Source organism: Agelaius phoeniceus, chromosome 5, assembly GCF_051311805.1.
Source record: "Agelaius phoeniceus isolate bAgePho1 chromosome 5, bAgePho1.hap1, whole genome shotgun sequence".
In the NCBI taxonomy this organism is placed as follows: Eukaryota; Metazoa; Chordata; class Aves; order Passeriformes; family Icteridae; genus Agelaius; species Agelaius phoeniceus.
In genome coordinates this window covers 33,609,939-33,626,574 of record NC_135269.1, presented here as the reverse complement: position 1 = coordinate 33,626,574, position 16,636 = coordinate 33,609,939, and the positions used below count along the sequence as shown (strand labels likewise).

The 16,636-nt window shown below is 37.3% G+C and overlaps 1 protein-coding gene across 1 annotated transcript in view; it reads left to right on the top strand.

Moving 5' to 3' along the window:
* Positions 1-16,636, top strand: part of TMTC2 (transmembrane O-mannosyltransferase targeting cadherins 2) — a 233,832-nt gene that overhangs the window by 98,971 nt on the left and 118,225 nt on the right. The window lies entirely within an intron of this gene.

Genomic DNA, 16,636 nt, shown 5'->3' with positions numbered 1-16,636 from the left:
TTCAGTGAAATTACTGTCTTTCAGAAAAATACTATCTTGACAAAAGGACAACAGTGTTTCATTTGGACATGTGTTGTCAAATTTTTCAGTGAGATGTAGATTACAAAAATGTATTTTGTTTCATTGCTTTGCTTATCTCAAACACCTTGATTTGAAAATTTTCTTTTCCAAATGAATTGAAAGGAAATTGTAGTTTTTGATAAAGCAGTGCTAATTTCTGTTTGTACAGACTACATAGCTGTAATATAAAAGGAAAGTAGTTAAAACACCTGGTCACTTGTCGTTTGCTTTTAAACTGCTCTAAGGTATTAACTTAGTTATTATGCTATTTTCTGAAAAAATGGAAAAGAATAATTTTGTATATATATACACACATATTTGGGATTTTTTACTCATGTATAATGACATATGTAAGACCTCTGAATGTCAGTAGCCAAATACTGTATGGTACATTGTGCATCTAACACTGAGCAGAAACAAAGAGGAAACTGATTAAGTTGTTCCATTTATTTTTTCCTTAATGTACATCTGCAGCAGCAGGCTTTATACTGAAAAGCACAAAGATGAGACTTTTTCAAGTGCTTCAAGGAGTTTAGTTCATAACTCAAGTGTTACCCTGTCCTATGGAATTAAATAGTCATAAAAACATTCATATGACAGAAAATTCTGAACATCTATAAAGTTTTTCTTGTTAAACACTCATTGCTCAAATCCAAAATCTTTGCAGATGTTTCTGATGGACTTTTAATTGAGAAAAGCTTGTTCTCACCTTTTTCCTCCTTTTCTACACCAAGGCCAGAGTAAAATTGGTCCAGAAGAGACCAGAATGATGCAGGTGAAGCTTCCACATCCTAACTCTGAATGATGCAGGTGAAATCCAAGCTTCCACATCCTAACTTTTTGAACACAAGGTCTATCTTCCTAGGTGTGGAACCCTAAATTTGGATGCCTGGCTTGAGGGTTTTTTTTGCACCCAGTATCAGAGTTGCCTTGGACAGAAAGCTGTTGTCTTTAAGAATTTATTTTTTCATCTATAATGCTAGAAATAGTAATTCTGAATTTTGTAGATTACAGACCTTTGTGTAGATTTGATTTTTGCTGGAGACAGTTTTATGCGGAGAGACTACATTGAATGAAAATATGAATATTTCTACTATTACTAGGCTGCATGTTTCTTGCACACATGTTCAGGCTGTGTGCTGCTCAGCCTGAAAAAATTAGAAAGAATTGTGTCCACGTGCCTGTTCTGGATTTTGTTCTTCATGTTTCCCTAGTGTAATATTGGGAGAAGGCAACTTCAGGAGAAAGGGAAAAAAAAGACATCAAAAAAGTCAGTCAAGGAAAAAGTTGTAGTCTTTTGCAGTGTGATGGAGGGCAAAAGTGTAGAATGGAGCCAAGGAAGAAAAGAAAATAATTTAAAAGTTGGTTAGCTCAAGCCTGTACAACCTAAGTAAGCAGTAACTGAATGCTTTGTAATGGAACAGTAGGAAGGTTCCTATCCATTTCAGTCTGCCTAACCTTTAGCTCAGCCCTGTCCAGCTGAGCTGATATGGCTGTTTCCTAGGCCGTGCTGCAAACTGAACTGAGAGGAAATGCAGGAATGCAGGTAAAAAAAATAACCTTTGAGCACCACACCTCTCACCCCAAATATCCCAGATACTTCTCTTAGGAGTTACTTTAAAGCTGGATCAGTTCAGTAATATTCAGTCCTTGTCATTGCCCTACAAATAGCTGTACTGACTAGCAGTGAGAGGAAAAATGCAGCATGGGCACAGAAACAAGGGGTGGAGAGAGACAGATTTGGAGGAGTGGCTAGTTAAGGACCTGGGATTGTGTGATGCCAGACTATGGCTTTCAACTTTGAAAATTACGACATTTTCTAGAATATACCACTGGGGAAACTGGGACACAATTATTTGTGTTTAAGGAATAGTGAAACTACTGCCCATCTTCATGATGCTCAGTAAAGTATGAACTGGTACAAGCAACTTGAAGAATGCTCCAGCAGATGGTAGGATATGGTGTATTGTGTGACCAGCCTATTTTTTTTTCAGTGTGTTCTTATCTTTGGCCAAATATCCTATGGTAAAAAATGATGGCTACTACACAAGCCAGTTATCATGTGCACCCTGATTTATCACATTGAGAACATGAAAACATCCCAGTGTAATTTGAGTAGACTGGCAGGGCTTCTTAACAAGGTAGCTGCAAAGCTGGACCAGCTGAGCAGATTAATGCTAACCCTTAATTAGAAGCTATTCTTGAGGCATCTTAAAAATTTATATTGTAGACACTTATTAAACAATCCAACTCTTTTCTCTGTCATCTGTGTATTGGTTATTTCAGTAGAACTTGGCTGCTGATTTTTTTCTGCTGCCAGGTCTTGTATTCCTGTCTGCCTGTGATGCTCTCACTCTGGCTGGAAAAGTTGTCAGTCTGGACTCCATTTCATTTGGTTAGCTCTGTTTTATTCTGATTGACTGACAAGAAGGTATTCACTGTCTTTGAGTCAGAAGATTTTGATGGAATTGTATTTATTGCAATCATAAATGAGTTGTCTGAAATGAGAGTAATTGAGAGTTGTTCTACTGGGGCGAAGCATTCATTGTGGAAGTAAGTTAAATTTTTTTTCATTTTTCAGGATTCTAGACCTTGAGTAATTTCCAGTGTAAGTTGCACAGCAGGTATGCAGATTGATTGAGTTGTCAGGTGTGATAGGTATCAGAGATTGTACCTGTCAGCAGCTGGAGTTGTGCAAGTTAAACCACAGGACTGGGAGGGGGAGCTTAAATATGGGAGAGAACTGTGATCAAGTTTGTTATTACAGAAAATGTGCAAATCAAGAGGCTTAATTGTTTTGTACTTATAATATTCAGCTTGAGTGCAGAAGCATTAATCAACAGTCTTCTGTCCAATTAATAGTACAAAGCTAATACAAACCCTGTTGTGCTGCTCTTTTTTTGTCTTGTGGGTTTTTTAGATTTTCTTTTGTTTGCTTGGTTGTTTTGTTGGTTTTTTTAAAGCATGAGTGGATCCAAATAACATTAGCAGTTAAAAAGATGGGCAAATGCATTAAAAGCTCATTTTTAATATAATGGTAATGATAAAGTATTTATTGCTCTGTGGCTGATGTATACAAACTGCTGTACAGAAATAACTAAACCAGATGTAACTTCTACTAATGTTGCACTGCTAAAATACAGTAACATTTTACCAGATCAACATATTGTTAGTACAGGGAGTTTGTTATACCAAAATAAGGAAATGTATCTTTTCCCATCACATATTTGATTAAAATCTCCCTCCAGGAGGTCTGTCTCACATGTGGAATTAGTTATTGTTGTCTATAGCTTAACATGAACCACAAATTGGATTGAAGGATGCATTATCTAGCCTCCTGTGCTATTATAACAGTATTGGTTTTGTAAAAGGCAATTTTATTGGAGGCCTATATTTTATTTAAGGTAATGATGTAAACCTGGGGCCTCCATGGATGACGTGGTCAACCACCAAACCATGTTTTATAAAACTCTGCTTTTTTTATGGCCTTGGAATGGTCTTAGTTGTGGATGATATGCTGCTGGGCATTAGATAAAGCTACTGATTTTTGAGAGCACTCTAAACTTCAAGTAGGCCACTTTCTGCATTCTTTAGTCTTTGAAGTTGCTACTTTTAGAACTATTGTGCTTTGAAAAGCAATGTCAAAACAAAATGCTGCTCTTGATTTGAATTTGCAGTTTTATTCTTCTCTTCTGAGGAGCTCTGAAGCCTTTGTAATGTAGTAGTCAGTGTTGCTTATTGCTCATCTCTTCTCCATTTGCAAGTTATGCTGTTTTGCAGTAATGTTTCATTGTTATTTAAAATCCGACTCAATGGTTTATTTTCTGCTCATTTTCCACCATCTAAGGAATTTATTATGCTGAACTTACCCAGAGGTCTTGATATTTTGGCACAAGTGATTGGAAACCTATTATTTTGTAAGTTATTTCTCTTTTGGGTGAGCATGGTCCAGTCTTGTCTCCATGTCTTTGAAGTATAGTATTTACAGTTTTTAGACTGTTAGGGCAGTAGCTACTCCCTTGCAGGACAGACTTCATCCTTGGACTCAGATATAGTAAATATGCTTTTCATAGAGACTGCTTTTATTCCAGTTAAAAATAATAAATAACTTACAGCTTCAAAACATGTCTTGACCTTTCACAGGGTTCATTTTGCCTAACAAGAGTCACATATTCAAGTGCACTGAGCTGTTACAGATTGCATTTGTGGGCTGGGTAACCCTTAGCATTTCAAGAACTCTGGAAGAGATTGGGGGCTCCATTGCCAGCTGGGGCCCTCTTTATCCCTAGCATCTCTCATTCTGCAGTAGTCAGCTGGGGGTTAATTTTCCTGTCAGCTTTAGGGCTGTACAAAATGCTGAAAACAGTGAGATGAATGTGCCTGTGCATACATTGCTCATATTTGGGGATGAGCCAGCCTGATGCTTTTCTCTTCCCTCTGCTGGATGGCAACAGCATGAGGCCTGTGTGGTCTTGAACATCACTCCCTCCACCAGATATTTCCTAGAAAAAATAAGCTTTTTCCAGTTTACTTCTCCCTTGATAATTTCAAGTAGCTAATACTGCTGTTTCCTGTAGTTCCCACAGCTCCTTGCTGCTTTTCTATTTGATCCTGAAATAAGAAAAGCAAGATTGGCCTCCACTATCTTCTCAGAGATATTGATCTCCTGCAGGTCCCTGTGATGTCAGTGGAGTGGTACTGAATTGGACATCAATATGTATAAATAGCTGTTGTTTCCTGAAAATATTTTCATGGGGTGATTTAAACCACTGAAACAGATCACATATGACAGAAATACAGCATCTTAAGGCAAATTTATCAGAGTTGTATCTTGTGAAAAATGAAAAATCATAAGATGTCTTGCTGAAGTCACTGACACTGGCATAATACAGATTATATTTAATATTAAAATATAATTCACTGGAATCCCCATTACTTTTATCTATCCACCTGAAGTCTACAGTTATATTTAGGAGCCTGTATTTGAGAACGCCTCTCTAGAAGAATGAAAAAGGCAAAGTCTTCTTTAATAAATAAGTAAATAAAAAAGAGAGATGGCTTTTCATATTTACAGGAACTGTGGAGAACCTTCAATTTACCAGAGAGGTTAGTTTGCCAGAGAAAGTTTGTTACTATCTTCAGTTCTGCATGAGATTATACTGCATGGTAGCATACAAAGTATGCTGTGGTGCTCCATTCTTCCCTGTTGTGGTTTAACCTCAGCCCCACACAGCCGCTTGCTCACTCCCTCCCCTTAGGCTGAGGAAAGGGAAAACTCAGAGACTGAGATAAAGGTAGAGTTTGACAGGTAAAGCCAAAGCTGTGTGTGCAAACAAAGCAAGGAATTCCTTGACTGGTTCCCATGGGCAGGAAGGTGGTCAGCCACATCCAGGAGGGCAGGGCTCTATCATGCACTGCCCTTGGGAAGACAGACACCATCACTCTGCATATCTGCCCCTTCCTGCTTCTTCCCATAGCTTTAAATGTTGAGCATGATGCCTTATGTCTGAAACATCCCAGTGATCAGCTGTCCTGGCTATGCCCCCTCACAGCTCCTCTCTGCTGGGGCAGTGTGAGGGGTAGAAAGAGGCTTGATGCTGTGTGAGCACTGCTCAGCAATAGCTAAAACATCCCTGTGACATCAACACTGTTTCCAGCACAAATCCAAAATAAGCCCCATTCTAACTACTATGAAGAAAATTAACTCTATCCCAGACAGAACCAGCACATTCTCCCTGGCTTAAAAGGGATCTCATTAAGAGGGACAAGGTAAGAAAGTTTCCACAGGCTTTGCAAAGTTTTTGTTAGCACTTATTTTTCGTTCTGAGGTTACATGCCAGTTACTGACATCAACAGCATCACTTTTTCATGGTGGTTTTTAATTACAGGGTATTGAGGGGCTCACTACTTTCGACTCTACAAAATCTTTGCAAATAATACAAATCAGAAAATGTTACTCTTCTAACTTTTAATGTTTTCATGATATTTAAGGAATCAATTGGAAGCACCAAGCTTATCATATTGTCTAACAACTGAGTTTCAGAATATTAGGCATTATTATAGATGTAGGTTTTTCTTCATCTTAGTGACTAATTAGCTCCTTAATTAAAGAAACTCAGTAAAGCTGTTTTCCCAGAAGCTGAAAACCTTCCTGTTTAAGACAGCAGTATTAAAGAACAGTTAAATTTCATGCTTTTTGGTATGGTTAGTCAGTGCTTAATACTGAAATGTATATTATGCTGTGATAAGGGGACTTGGGTTTATGCAAACTTTGAGGGATAAAAAATATATGTAGCTTTGGCCAGTCTTCAGTTTTCCATTTGTTCACTAGCTAGAAAGCTGTGTTCCTTTCCCCTCTGGCTCTGCTTCTCCCATGGGTCAGTTGACCAGGTACTGGCCACAGAATGGGAAAAACACCTTCCAGTGCTAAAGCTCAGTGGTGTTTTAATGAGTTACATTACACCATTTCCTGGTGTAATTCCTTTTGTGCAGATTTGCCTCAGGAATTCTGCCTTTCTGCTTAAACCTGGTTTAGTGCCATGGTTAAAACATTCATGGTTGTGTTCCTCAGGTATGGACTGTGTTTGTTAAATGCTGCACAGAAAGTTTATACCTGTGCCTGTGTGTTCAATCATTAGTACTTTAGATTGGACTCTTAATGTCATGTTTAGACACCTAAGTGTCCTGGTTTGATGAAGTGTGGAATGCTTGTAGCTCCTGGCAAGCTTTACCTAATGAACCCATTGCACTTGGTCAATCACAGGTAAATAGCAAGCTAAACCTCTTACTCCCAGAAGTCAGGGCATACAGTCATAGTGTCAAAAGAGGAAAAACCTGGAAGTATATCCTCAAGCAGAATCAGATAGATTAGGGAGTAGGTGCAGCTTCTGGATGCTCTGAGTTCTGACTTCCAGTTTGTTACAGCACCCTGGGGAAGGATAAGGCTGCTGAGTGTGTGAAGGTCAGGCTCCTGACTCTTTGAGCATCTTAACTGTGGTCATCTAAGTTTCAGCACTGTAGTCCTCTGACAGCATTGCCCAACTTTATTCTATAGAGCTGCATTTTCAGTTATGTTCCTAGAGTCCTGCCCAAGAGAAAGCCATTCCTGGTACATCAACACGAGCTCTGCTTCCAAACCTGAGAGAATTTCTTTTGAAGGGACAGAACCATACACAAACCTGAGTCACAAGGGAGAATTTTTCTGATGTTAGGTTTAATTTTGAACTTTCTGGCTTATGCTCAGTTTTATTTAAATTGTAATGATTTAATGATTACCTACATGCTTTTTCTTAGTGAGTGGCTCTAAACATTAACTTATGTAGACAGTTACAATATTAAAAAGGGGGGAAGTACAAGTGTATGAGATTTACAGTGGAAGCAACCAGTGATAGAAGATAGCAAACACTTTTTGGCATATTTATTGGAGGAACTGAACAATATTTTGTACCTCTTGCATGTATTTTTTTTCCACCTGCAGTATAGATTAAGTGTGGGGAGGGAAGGAACCCATGCTTGCAGTTTTGTAGCTGTCTTTATGGGTCAGTTGCTGCAAGGTAAATTTCCAGCCTCACTAACCTTGAATGTCACTTACAAAAGGGAAGAATCTCTTGATACTATGTGTAGTCCTCATTGGGAGAAAGGGAAAACAAAATGTGTTTTATTCTTGAGTTTCTAGGAAACTAATTGAAAGGGTGAATGTGGAAATTATGTTAAAAATTATCCAGAAGGTTTTGGGGGAAGGGAGAGAGAATTTTTGTACTTGGCATTTAAATGCCAGGTAGAACATATGTACCTTTTTATGATCAGAACTGTAAGACTTTCAAACACATACACAGATTTTTTTTAAGGCTGTAGATTTGATTAGGTTGTACAAAAGTCAGAGCTTCTGTGACATTTAATCAGCAAAATCTTGTTTTTCTCATTGACAATAAAATATGGAAATAAATTCCCATAGCAACAAAGTCTTTAAAGTGAGTGTAGTGACATACTGAATTAATAAAGGCAATGAGGAAGCAAGGGAAAAGAGGGGGTAGAATTGTACTGAGTCTCTAAATTCTTCCTGTCCCAGAAAACTGGACTTTGGGGTTTATGGATAAATTTTTTTGCATGTTTTAGTCTGCATGTTTTAAAAGTATCCTGGGCAGCTTGTATTGCTGTAGAGTACAATGGAGATTGCAGCAATAGGAATGTTCATTTAGTAGGGATTTTGGGATTATGGTTTATTCCTAAACTATATGTTTATTATACGTCTATCTCTGTACTTGGAAACTTTTCTCTTTAAAATGTTATTAAAAGTAGCAAAACATCACCTCAAAATAGCTCTCACAAGTTTTAAAGCAGAAGAAATGCCTATTTTATAACTTTAATTCTTGTTTCTTTGGACTATTTAATGTATAGCATTTTTGGCTGTTTGTAATTTGAAATCTGTGGAAAGTCAGCATTAGTGATCTTGTGGGGTGATTTTTTTCTTTGTTTCTTTGTTTAAGCAACTGCATTTTTCCCTCTTCTGATCTGAGCTGTTAGCCAAGAACATGACAGTTCATGGGTAATTCTGGTTGAGAATATGGATTGAAAGATACCAGGTTCCATGAATATGAAATCCTGTTCAGTTTTAAAGAAAATCCCAAGGATGATTTCTTCCAGAACAAAAATTACCCAACTATGTATCTTTATTCGAGTTCAAAACACCTTTCAGCTAGAAGGTACCTGCATAATATGTGTTTTTACCTTGCTTTCTTTGCATGTTGCATGCCCTCTGATCTCTTACTGATTCACACACATACAATACCATACCAAACCAACCATCCCTACACTAAGCTAGAAAAGAAAAAAATCTCCCCAAACAACAAAATTAAAAAATTCCCTCAAAACAAACAAAAAACCCCCAACCACACCCCCTCCATATATCTTTGTTCTGGTAGTGACATTTTTGCTTGGAAGAGTACAATTAATTTTTTTAGTCAGCTTCTGTAAAAGCTGGCTAACTTCAGGGACCTTGGTACAGACTGCAAAAATGGATTTAAAAGCAAGGTTAGTGAGTAGGGCCCTTGGCTGCATCATACTAGACTGATACTAGTGCACAAAATTTGAGGCTGGCCAGATGGTACATATCTGCTAGTTTTAGAATTTGACTTAAGTTTTTATGAGCCCTCTCTTTGTCAGGACACCTTGTAGTCAAAATAAGTTAGCACTATTGTCATCTCAGGCCTTTCAAAATAAGAAGTGTTAATAATCTAGAGGTAAACTTTGGAAAGTTTTAATTTGCTTTGTGTTTTGCAAATATGTAGAATAAATCTTATCAGGAGTTCATCTCTAATAATGAAGTTTGAAAAAAGGAAAGAAAAATTCCTTACTTGCTCAAAACTGTGCTTCTTACTCGATGTTAGGATACTTTCAGATAAAACTATGTCCTGGCTGCAGTTGTGGCAGATTACTTGATATCTATAATTCCTACTTCTTACTTGCAGTTACACTTTAGGTACTATATGTAACCCAAATATTTTGAAAAAGCAAAACAAAACAAGAAAAGAAGACCAAGCACAATTAATATCTATTTCTATTTTAATTATTGGTTTGATAGGTCTGTGTTGATGTATTTTGAAGATGTGGTTTCTAAATACAACTTAAATGGATTTAAAAAAGGTGGGCTTTTTTAAATTTTCAGACCAGAAAATTGTTTGCACTCCAGCATAGACCACAATACATCTGGTACTATCTTAGCTGTAGATCCTATTAAATAACCATTTCTGCCTTGGCACTGCCCTGCTCATGGTATGGCACGTTGTCAGCAGTCTGTGGTCACACTGAAATGAAAAGGGTTGATGTGTCTTTGTGCTCTCAGGTTGGTCTCCAAGGCTCTGAAATACCCAGATGGCTCCTCTGTGCTCTGATAATTACCCCTGGCATCATTAGGTGAAATTCTGAGATACGGGTGTCAGTGTAGCTTCTTCACTGTTAATCTGCCTGACTCATATTTGTGACTGCAGATCTGCATCCGGTAAGGAGGTGCTATGTCTGTGTAGGAGCTACCTGGCCTAGATATCTCCTTCAGTTATAGCCTGGTTTTCTAATGGAAATGAATTCAGTCTGAGATTAAAACCTTACTCTGAAGCAGCAGAGATTTATTAGTAGATTTATTAATAAAGACAGTGCTCTTTGACTTAGTCCTTATTGCTCAGTGTTTTTAGCTTCAGGTCTATACCAATCTTAATTAAAATGTTTGGTTTTCTCTCTGTGATATTTAGAATGAAAGAATTAAGTCCAAGTCTTTGGACTATTTGCTGAAGTTATAAGGAAAAAAGGGAGAAAGTAAAGGTGGAAAAAAAGCGCATTGATTGGGAAGTTGAGTGTATGAAAATTTGGGAACCTGTACAGGTCAAATATCTGTATTAATCAGCAGAATTGCTCTTATCAACCAGATGATATAGCTCCTTTCCTTTGTCCTTATTGTATGCAGTGTTTTGGGATTATGCTTTATTCCTAAAATATATGTTTATTATACGTCTATCTCTATACTTGGAGATAGTATTTTTCTTGTAAATTTTGGCAGAGTAATGAAAAGTGAAATTTTAGAAAATCTTTTTTGATATGTGATCTTCCATTCCATGGCATTGGTGGTAAGCAACCAATGTACTGCCTCCATGGGGTAATAAATTAATGTTTTAATACAGTTATGTGTTTTGCTTGTAGTGCAGCAGACAGCTTCAAACCCTCAGGGAGGGCTTTATAAGTCCGTCTGTCAGGTGCACTCCTTTGCTGTTTCATCCTCTGGGCATGATTACAGTATTTTGATTAAATGTTATATTACTGCAATACACAAATTATTTAAAATGCTAGTATTTTTTCTAGAAAAAAAGTATATAAAAGAACCCGAAATGTACGTGTCTGAAAATGCAGGCTTAACCTTTTTGTGAGTCCCAAAGCCATACTGCTTCACATCAACAGACATCTTCCAAGCCTGTCAACATGAAGAGATACAGCAAAATGGCTCCAAAATTTTCTGACTAGAAATACTTGAAGTCTTTTTTAAGGAAGCTAATTTTTCAGTGCATTAAAGGAAATAAGTAATTTTTTCCTCATTTTTCCCCCCTGTTGATACTGTCAGTAGTTGTGAAAATTTAAGTCTGTCATGTTTTCTATATGTAGTTTTTTGGTAAGCTGATATATTCTGCCAGTAGCTGGCTGCTACAGCCAATTGTTAATTCCAGAAAGGCAAACTCCTTGTGAAAGCCTCCTTAGGTGTAAGTGCCCTGGCAGCCAGGAGGGCCAACCCTGTCCTGGGGGCATCAGGCACAGCATCACCAGCTGGGCAAGGGAAGGGATTGTCCCACTCTGCTCTGCACTGGGGTGGCAGTTTTGGATACCATGGTAAAAGAAAGATTTTTAACTCTTAGAGAGCATCCAAAGGATGGCAACAGAGATCATGAAGAGCCTAGAGTGAAGCCATATGAGGAGCGGCTGAGGTCACTTGGTCTGCTCAGCCTGGAGGAGACTGAGGGGAGACCTCACTGCAGTCTTGAACTTCCTCATGAGAGGAAGAGGAGGGGCAGGCACTGATCTCATCTCTGTGGTGCCCAGTGACAGGACCTGAGGGAATGGCCTGATGTCAGGGGTGGTTTAGGTTGGATATCAGGAGAAGGTTCTTCAGCCAGAGGGTGGTTGGGCACTGGAGCAGGCTCCCTGGGGAAGTGGTGACAGCACCAAGCCTGCCAGAGTTTAGGAAGCATTTGGACAACAGGCACACAGTGTAACTCTTGAGGATGTTTCTGTGCCAGGCTAAGAGGTGATATTGATGCTTGTGGGTCCCTTCCCATGTGTGGGTCCCCACAGATTATTCTGTGGTTCTGTATGTTGTCCTTTTACTAGTACAGAGGATCTGAGAAGGGTAGGGGTTTTTTTTGCTATTGACATACTATATTCAACCCCTGTGCCTCCTTGTGCCTTGCCCATCTGCTGCAATTTTTATGATGCCAAATGTTTCTTTAACAGGTGCTCTGTTGAGCTCAAATACACATTTGGAATTGGAAGGGGGACCTAAGTTTAATGATGTGCAATTTCAAAGTGGCTTTAAGAAATCAGAGTAATTTGCTTCTGAGAAATTGCAATCTAAAACTAATGATCACAGATGTTCACTCAGGTATAAGAAATAATTACCATACCTAAAGTCAGGATACAGCTTTGCCATTCCTATCTTCCACTTAATGCTTCAAAGTATTGCTAACTTATGCTATTAGCTGTTACTTCAGAAGGCTGCCCTTGGGATTGCATTAAAGAGGGTTTATAGTCCTGTGTTTTATGAGGATATATGCAACCATTTAGGAACTACTACCAAAAATTGATTAGAAATATGGATATGAAAAATTGTTTGAAGAAAGTGCTAGTTAATGCAGGGGATTTTTTTGAAAAAAAGGACAACTGTGTAAAGAAAGTTTGGGTGGTGGTGTTCAAAAATAAAAGCCAGGTGTTAGAAGAGGAATGATTTGAAGATGCTGGTTGTAAAAGTGTGTCCTGCCATATCTTCCTGAAGATAAGGGTCAGTGAATTCAACTTGGATATATATCTGTTTGCTGTGGTAGGAGAGAAACTGTCATTGAAATAGATTTGTGGACTGTGTCATTCTGCCATAATGCAAGAGTGAAGTTATTTTTGGTATATAACATTTTAATATTTAAAAGCCAAACCTTTTTTCAAAATTTTCTCCACATGAGATAATTATGGGTAAAAAAGGTTAGAAACCAGACAAAACCAGCATAAAATTGTGGGCTAGATTTTTTTTTTTTTTTAATAAGAGAAATCAGAAAAAAAAAATCAAGTTTAGCATAATGATGACAGTTCACCGTTAATTTATAAAGAATTGAATAACATAAACATAATTCTTGAAGGGACTTTCTTTCATGTTCTCTAGCAAGGAATGAACCTCTCTTACACGAGGTTGTCAGAATATTCCTTCAAATTAAGATGGAAGCCTTTTATAAGGTGTGAACAGAGTCTGATCGGAAAGGTTCATTACCAGGAGGGAAAAAAATAGATAAATAGTGGAAGTGGAATGTGTTCCTAATTCATAGTCTGATATCTTAAGGTCTTGTCCTTACCTTCATGCTTCGTTAGAAGAAACATGTCCTATGAAAATGTAAATCTTAAGGAAAGAGAAGTGTAAATACACATTATCTGTAGAAGCTTATGAGAAGAAATGTCAGTTCAGACTCTGTCATAAACACACAAACAGATCATGCCAAGGTGTGATCAAGACTTTTATTTAACTAGTTTCTGCAAAACAGCCCTTTGCTTTAGAAGAACAATGCAGGCCAAACCTAAACACTATTAAATTATATGTTCCAAGACTGTAAATTTCCCATAGAAGGCTTTATTTTAGGAAAGATAAAACCCAATTGCTCTCATCTTAGCTCTGTACTGTCCCAAGGACCCAACTCTTTATTCATTAGAGTGGTCAATAATAACCTAAAGCAAAAGTTCAAAGTCTTAATCTAAATATGGCATCTTTAAAATTCCAGCAAGGAAATGAAATAGGAAAAAAAGCCCTGAACCTGAAAGCCTTGCTAATGGCCCACATATCTCTCAACCATGTGAAGAGTTTCTTTGTCAGTAAGACTGAACAGTGTGTATGTTGCTCTCTAGGTCTAGTGGAGTGTCTTATTAGAAAGAAGAGTTTAAAAATATGTATTTGACCAATCTTTATACTGTGAACTATTATTTAGGGAAATGTTAAGAACTCATTAGAATGCTTAGACAATTGAATGACAGCAGATTTTTTTGAGTTCAGGGGATAAGCTGAAGAACTTAAAATGTATTTTAATATTTTATTGTTTATCTCTGGATATAACAAACTTCTCAGAAAGTTATGCTGTCTTGTACTACTGTCAAGTAAATCATCATAAAAACATGTATGAAGCACCAGGAGATTCTCACTTCCTCCACCTGTCAATCCTAAAAGGGAAAATATCATCCCTCAAAATTAGTAAATGTTATGATATATTTTTACAGAAAGCTGAAGTCCCCTGCCTTCTGTTTTATGAACTACATTTTGTATGATACCACTTCAAAACCAAACTTGTCAGTCTGAAGGTAACATCATTAATGAAAGTCATTCAGTCACTATATTTGTAATGCAGTCTTGAGACCCCAGGGCACTTCTCAATTAGCAAGCAAGAATAAAGCTGGTTGAGATCTGCATCACTGAGATAGTTTAAGAAAAACTCAGTGGGAAAAGATTAGCTGACAGTTCTAGTGTCTAATCTGTAAGTGCACACATGACTGCTGGTAGCACATTTCAGGCATGAACCAGGAAAGTCCCATCCTGTCAGCCCAGCACTGTAAGGGTACCAGGATGTCTGTCATGCTCATTGGGGGCTCTAGGAATCAAGGGAATGGACTGGTTCAGCAGCAGAACTCCTTGTGTGGAGGGGCCAGGGGACAACACATTTAGGAACTTTCTTCTAACACATTTAGGATGCCAAGTACTGGAAGCAGGTAATTTGCTATGAGTCAGAGAAACAGAAATATATTAAACCCCATGTCTGGTAATTACAGGTGATTAGCATAATTGTGTTTCCTTCTGAGTATCTTCCATTTTTAATTCTTCTAGTTTGTATGTAGAAAGAATTTCAAAACTCTTCCTGATGAAACTTTGAACTTGGAAGTTTTTGACATCTCGGTGTTAACTTCTCCCTACCTATTAACAAAATAATATTTTTAATATTTTCTTCCCAGTATCCTCCTAAAGTGGCCTCGACAAATGGATGTTAGTTCCAAACTTACTTCTAGAATTTATAGCCTAGCTATAAATGTTGTTTAGGCCAAAATTTTATCACAGATCATAAAGTGACAGAAAATAGGTTTGAAATTCCTGAACTATAAATAAAATTTGCGAATTTTCTATCTCACAGAAGATCTTCAGCAAGTTAACAATCTCTGGATGATGTTGTCTCAGAAACTAGTTTTAGTGTAAACTTATTTTAAAAGACATCAAGATTGCATTAATATGCTTGGAATTTCTGTCCACCTTTCTACTTACTTACTTAAGTGTCCATCAGTCAAGGAGAAGCCAATTTGACAGGGGAACAATGTTCTCAAAGGCGAAGCACTTAAAAGCTTCATTAAAATTGTAATAGGAATAGAGAAGAGACAAGCTACCCTGAGAGAAAAATGATTCAGGAGCACCTATTTAGATACTAGAAATCCAAGTAGCAGCAACACATTCTGAGTTCTGTATCAGGCAGAAAGGCTCTTGCCATGGTATGTGCATTCAGGGCAAAGCAGGCTTCATTAATGCTAATGTTTGCAAACTAATTGTGTGTAGGTGGCTTACAAGTTTTTTTGTTCTGCACTCCTCCTGAAATACCTAAGCTTTATGCTGATACATAGTCCTACTCCCCAAGGGCAGAAGTAGAGAGGTATTCTGTTGAAACATCTAAGTTGAGAACAAATTTTTCTTTCAGTCCTCATCACTGATAATCAAAGCCTTCCTCATTCAAAATATTCAGAAACAAATAACTGAATAGGATTTGTCAGAAGGTATATTTTCAGTCTGTTTTTTGTGTGCGTTTTTTGTTGCTGTTTTTTTTTTTTTTAAGGCAATGTTTAAAACTGACTAGTCCTCTCTATATGGACCTGTACTCACTATGACCCAAGTCACATTATATTCTCTTATAATTTTCCTTTCTCTTGCTTTTGCATGGGAATTCCAAACCAGTAGTCAGTGTACAGTTTTGGGGAAAGTTTGAATCCTATGCGTGTACATGAAAGTCCATTTTATACATTACAAAGAGATATACTTATCAGTTAGCTGAAAGATTCTCCAGTTTGTGACCAAAGTTTTAAATACTTACAGGAGCAATTAAAAATGTTCTTTAGGTTTTCTAGTATTTATGAATCACTATATAAAGGAATGATACTTAATCTTTAGTTTGACACAGAGTCACTTAATCTTTTGGTTTTGCCAATTTGCTTAAAAATGTTAGCAAGATGAGAATTAACAATTCTTTTTCCCCCTCTTTTTTCCTTTCTTTGTAATGTTTAAGACAGAATATTCTCTGTGTCTACTTGATCAAAGTTCTCAATCCTTTATAGGTTTTCTAAAGCTACTTCAGAGCGTTCAAATAAAATGTGTTTCTTTTTGCTTTGAAAATAAAATAATTGGCAGTAGTTGTAGGAAATGCTTCTTGAAAATGGCTAGCAGGTTTTTAAATGCTTTATTATTTTAGAATAATGTATTTAATTTTGCTTTGTTTTCTTAATAGTTATAGAAGCTTTTGTCAAATCTAAAAATGTGATGAGGAAAGGGCAAAATAATGTGACTACTGTTCTTGTAGCTGGTTATAACAGAAATATACCAGGAAAATGAATGTTTATCTCACAGGGTAGGGCTGCAAAGTGTAGATTTTCCCCTGAGGAATCTGACAATATTTGCCTTTCCCCCCTCTCTGCTGTAGTATCTCTGTTAAAAGACTTCCCATGTGCCAACATGCATTAAACTGCTTTGGCAACATGAGAATTTTTAAGAAAGTCAGGTTCTGTCAGCTTCTACCATTGACCCATTATTACCCTGGACAAGTTCATT